This window comes from Formica exsecta, unplaced genomic scaffold (assembly GCF_003651465.1).
Source record: "Formica exsecta isolate Colony F162 unplaced genomic scaffold, ASM365146v1 scaffold1473, whole genome shotgun sequence".
NCBI lineage: Eukaryota > Metazoa > Arthropoda > Insecta > Hymenoptera > Formicidae > Formica > Formica exsecta.
This window is the reverse complement of record NW_021848804.1, coordinates 163,759-169,758: the sequence shown is the minus strand read 5'-3', so window position 1 is coordinate 169,758 and position 6,000 is coordinate 163,759. Positions and strand designations below refer to the sequence as shown.

At 38.8% G+C, this 6,000-nt stretch overlaps 1 protein-coding gene across 1 annotated transcript in view; it reads left to right on the top strand.

Moving 5' to 3' along the window:
* The first annotated feature begins 4,748 nt into the window (after positions 1-4,748).
* LOC115246328 (hemicentin-2-like) overlaps positions 4,749-6,000 on the top strand; it is a 129,584-nt gene continuing 128,332 nt past the window's right edge. Inside the window, exon 1 of the mRNA XM_029825062.1 lies at positions 4,749-5,347. The gene's annotated coding sequence lies outside the window, so the exon portion shown is untranslated. The remainder of the gene's footprint in view (positions 5,348-6,000) is intronic.

Here is a 6,000-nt window from a genome sequence, read left to right as displayed (position 1 = left end):
GGGCGGGGGGTGGGGGGAGAGTCGATCAAAATTTTATAAATTTTGTCGTAGCCAAATATCAAAATAATAATCACAAGTGATACACTAAAATACTATTTAATTAATGATAATATTGACAGTTGGATTTTTGTACGTGAAAGAGAGCGAGTGGATCATACGAGATGCAAGAATCATCGGTATCTGCGTCGATCTTATCGCGCACTCCACTCTTGTTCTCGCTCGTTGCTCCTTCACGATTATTTTCTCACAAATGGGATCCGTTTTGCTTTTTTTCCTCCTTTGCATCCGCGGGTTACCGAGGCCCCGTGCGGGAGTGGCCGACACACAAAGGCCATGTAGTTTCTCTATCTATCTATCTCTCTCTCTCTCTCTCTCTCTTCTCGCGGCGCACGGAGCGACCGCGGCAGTTAGATTAGGCGAAACTGCTTAAACTGCTCCCTAGACATCCCTTCATTAGATTCCGTAGAAGGCCGTTAGCCTTCCACGTGCTGCGAGAACCGAAAGCTCGCTCGGTCGTCGTGTGCCGCTCGGTTGCATTCCGAATCTTCGATCGCTCGTCCTTTCGCCGTCACGCTCTTCGCCCTTTCCCACCCTTATCCCACCCCTCTTTCTCCCCTCCTCCCCCCGCCGACTTCGCCATCGTCGTCCCGAAGGATACGTCCGAGGATGTACGAGCAATTTGGACGCGTGCGCTCTATTTGGCCCGAAACCATCGAGAACGAGTCGTTAACCTTCAGATGCAGGCTATCTCTTTCTCTTTGCGCTATTACATCGATGATAACGGAACTGTGGATCTGAATATATAATATATCGTAAACTCTCGTGATTAATAAATTATACCATCGTCATATACGGGTGATAAAAGTTTATTTCGCGCATAATATTATGGCTGGTTGGGGAACACACGCTATACGAAAAATATGCATTGAACAGAGCGGATAGTGAAAATATTCGGGTCGGTATGTTATGCTTCAAGAATATACGAACACAAGCGATCTTAATTGTGGGATAAATATAACTGTCATAAGGGAAATCAAATTAAACTCTCTCATCCCTAGTATAAGAACGCCTGAATAAACCTAATGAAATTAATTTCCGCGTGTCGAGCGAGCAACGACCGTGAATATGCACACGTCAACATACTTCTATACTCGGATAGATTGTGTATTGAGAAATTAATGGGCGCAATGTGACTTTATTTGCAAATCGCGCGATGAAATTTGTCATTGCGTATGACAAATATTATTATGCGCGTGTTATTAACAATGTTTTGACATAATATTATATAACGTTTTAAGAAAAATCTACACTAGAAATAATACAAGATGTACTGTAAAGCAATAATATAGTTTTATGTTACAGTTAATTTCAATCTTTATTTTTTCTTAATAAAAAAATACGTGCGCGTTTCTCGTATAATTTTCCAAAATTTTTTGACGTGTAAAATAGCAAGAAAAAGTTTTTAACTGTATGTATATTTATAAGATACGATTTGGAACATGATAAATATCTCTGACTCTTTCTAGCCGATTTCAAATTTGCATGTGTATTCGACTATTTCGTCTTTTTAGATTATAATACAATCGCTACATTATTAATACGTAATTTCTATTAACAGAAATGAAAATGCACTCTCTCTCTCTTGACGCATTCGCGCATTATTTCGTATTTTTAGTTGCAATGTTATCTTCGTATTTTTGAAACTTTTGAGTCGATGCAATTCACTATAGCTAGAGCCCAGCCGCGGACGCTGAAAACTCCATTATTGTGCTTTTTATACACAATGGATTATGTTTGCTTTCATCGGCGAAGTACAATTTTTCTGTCGAATAATTTGGCGTTATGGAGAGGCGGACGGTATATCGAGGCAATTTGTCCTAAATGAGGTAATTTTCTGTTTCGCGACGGAATATTAATATGACATAAAGCAAATGTCGAGGTGCATTTGCAGTTTCATCGACTATTCTAGCAATTAATATAATTTGATACATAATGCATGCATCCCCGCTTACTTTATGCTACTGTCAAATTTTTCGTCTGTATTTTCAATCTGTATGTTTATTTGCGTTTTGCCTAATTAACATACAATTAAGCTTTTGTATATACACGCATGAAAACTCTTAAATTATTTTACTTTCAACGATATAGTTTACTGAAACCGTTGCGCATAAATAGGTGTATTAAATTTAAAATACAAAGATAATTGTGTACTATTCATTACTTGAGTAACCGTAACAAACGTATAACATTTTTATTAGTATGTTTTTCCATTTTACAAAATTAATATTATTTTAGCAAGAAATAACAAATGAATCAGTAATAAAGTAAAAATTAAAAGGTAAAATAAAACAATAAAATTATCTCTTCTTGGATGCCTTTTATACATCATGCAATTATAATACAATTATTACTAATAATTCGTGCTAATGAAATTTTATCAGAAAAACAAATCAGAGATCAGATGTACATGGAGTTATAGATATTTGAAGCAACATCGCAGTCTCTGCGTAATAAAAAAAAACTTGTCAAAGTGGTGACGTATTAAGTAGCCAGAACTGGCTCGGTTATGGTCTGTAATCTGTAAGTTACATCGGCGTCAAAATCCTTTCCCGGCGAAAGTTCCGAGGGCTCGTACGGCACTTAGTAGAGAGATCGAGATTCCCTTCGGCATCGGTTGCTACACCGATTCGTGGCTATCGACTCGCGGACGCGAAGCGAGACGGAGCGCGTCCATGTTTCGCCGTAACTACGAATCGATTCTCGTTTTTCCCGGCTTCTCGACCGGAACGGAATCGACTCGCCGTCGTGCCGTGAACGCCCCATTGCATCCAGCTAAGAAGGAACCGCAAAGAGTACGACATCTCGCCGTCCTCCGAACATCCGTCCGGAAAGATCGGCAGTGGCTATCGACTCGCGGACGCGAAGCGAGACGGAGCGCGTCCATGTTTCGCCGTAACTACGAATCGATTCTCGTTTTTCCCGGCTTCTCGACCGGAACGGAATCGACTCGCCGTCGTGCCGTGAACGCCCCATTGCATCCAGCTAAGAAAAAGAGTAAAAGAGTACGACATCTCGCCGTCCTCCGAACATCCGTCCGGAAAGATCGGCAGTGGCGTAACTAGGGGTGTGTGTGTGTGTGTGTGTGTGTGTGTGTGTGTGCTTGATCGAGCGTTAAAAAAAAAAGCACCCTCTTTTTCTCTCTTTTTTTTAATACATTATATAGTATATTCTTTTCTTTTCGTAGAATGTTCAAATTTGTTAGTACGATTAAAATTACCGTTCAAGAAAAATAATTGACGCCATATTATACATAAATACTGCGTTAGATTTTGACAGTTCAGCATTTTCCCAAATCTTGCACTCAAGGCGAGATCTTTTCTTCCTTCCTCATCTAATACTTACGCTATTGATCGTCGAATCTGCCGCACTTTGATGATGCGGGAAAAAGTTCACGCTCGCTTTTGCCTACGGTAGTTAGCTACTTTCTGTGGCCGATGAGCAATCTTGCGGTCACGCATCGTTACGACATTTTTTTCTAACTGCGGGACAATCGTGTTCTTGCGGTGCACGTAATAAGCATGGCGAAACTTGTCGCGGACAGCCATTGAACGAGCACGTGCTTGATGCACGTACATGATTACGTGTGATTCTGCAAAGTTTCTTTGTTTATATATATTTTTTTACACGTGTAAAATATTTTTATCGGAGATACTTCGTGTGTCTAATCTTCTTTCACACAGAATGTCGCGGATTTTGAGATATTTTTTTCATCATCAATCTCATCGTTTTACGACGCGGTTGAAATTCCTTCTTTAAAAATAGATGTTCGAAGGACACTTTGGTTAAGTGATCCCATAAAGAGGTTTATGTCCCAATATTTCATCGGAGATGCTGAAAACGGCCTGACAGGTAAAATGCGCAACGGCATTTCGATCGAACGGAATCCCCTTTGCGAGGCCGGGAGCATTTTATTCGAGAATAGAATAAAATGCCGTCTAGGCAAGTCAATAATTTTGAAGAGAGAATTTGGGTATATTTGCGATGTCGCAATGAAATGTTATAAATTTATTATCAATTATAAGTTTCTTATCGATCGTGATAATAATAACACGACGACCTAATTATCATTTAATATATACGAAAGAAATCCAAACGCTTGCGTTTATCAATTAATTGAATAAGAAGAGAGAGAGAGAGGGAGAGAGGGAGAGAGGGAGAAAGAGAGTTTGTGTTTATATATGTACATTCTGTTCGATCTCGAAATGCTGTTGCACATTTTATATATAAATAATATATATAAAATATATATAAAATACAAATTTCTTATTTAATTAATTGATAAACACAAGCGTATGGATTTCTCTCGTATATATAGGATGAGTGTTAAGTATGTTTTAAAACTTCGTGAGCATGTTTCTGGATAAAAAGTATGAACAAATATTTCTATGAACATTAGCCGAAAATGCTTCGTTATCGAAATAAAGGACACAAATAGATTTTATAATGACTGAGTTTCAGATCACATTCTTTCTTTCCACGATGTTGTGTTTCTAATGTTTTGATTCTGGAATAGTGTTTGTTTACCATCACACGCTACTACGACTCACTGAAAGGGGAAGGGGGTTAATGTAAGCTTCTGTACTTGAATATAGTAAGAGACAACGTATCTACAATCAAGTCAGTATGCTTGAGGTAGTTCAACCGAGCAGTGTTAGTATTGACAGTTAACGCTCACTTTGAAACATACTTATGACTCATCCTGTATGTGCGATATAAATATCACGAAATTATACAGCTTTAATTGTTACGCGGCGTACATTAATGAAGCGGATTCAGTGTATCCAACAAAATATACGCAATCGCATACGTTACTTCCTTACTTGTTAGCTTCTCCTCGCTTCATTAACTCGTGTCCGCTTAATCCCGCGGAATTTAACGAACTTATTTGCCTATTCATACAATGTGCGGTTCTTCCCGGCAGCGTGCTGGTTACACCGGGCGCGTATTTCTCGCGACGAGAAACTCATCGGGCTGGGCATTAAGGAAGTCTCTTCGCTTTATAAAGGCGGATCGGGCGTGCCCGCGCTTTCTTTGCATAGCCACTTCTCATGAAGATTCACTGTAGCGAGGAGTCGCGCTTGTGCAACGGCAGAAGATTACGCGTAGGGGACATCCGCCGAAGACGTTGACTCCTGTCACACATCCATATGGCCAGGGGCGATCGTGGAACCGGTTTGTCGACGCGCGTGTTCCACGTATATACGTTCGGTAAACCTTGGACGAGAGGCTTTGTACCGGTTTACGGACGAAAATCTCTCGAGTTTCCTCATTCATGCCGTTCATGCAGGTGACATTTATTAAAAATTTCACTATGCTAAGCTATGTCCCCAATGGAATTCGTCCAACGATAATTGGACGTCGCCCGAGAGAGACCTCTCTCCTAAAGCCGATTTAGGAGACTTTACAAGTCGAAATAAGTCTTTCGTAATATGCGTTAAGCTCGATCGAATAACAGCCGGAGAATAGGGAAAAACCCAAGATTTTAAAAAAGGATTATCGACTAAAATTTCTTGAATTTTAGAACTTTATAATGTAGGATAGGTTGAGAAAAAAAAATGTAACGCAAGATTGGAAATATATTTTCGACTTTTCGCTATTGCCTGGAATATGTTTTATCAATATACATATAACGATTGTCGAAACATTTTGTGAATATTTAAAAGTAGTCAAAGAGATCGAATACGAATACAGATGTGAAAAAGTTTTAACATTTCAAAAACTTGCTGTTCCTCTTAGCGCACAGTTTACATGTGGAAAACAGAAAGAGAATTCTATTTTTAAAGATTATATCATAAAAAATACGAAAATAGTACGAATGTATAAGAGAATAAATAATATATAATGATACAGTAATTATAACAGAAAAGTTGATTTATTCCTACACAGGTATTGCAATAATGAATTTATTTAAAAATAGTATACTATTATAACAAATTCGTG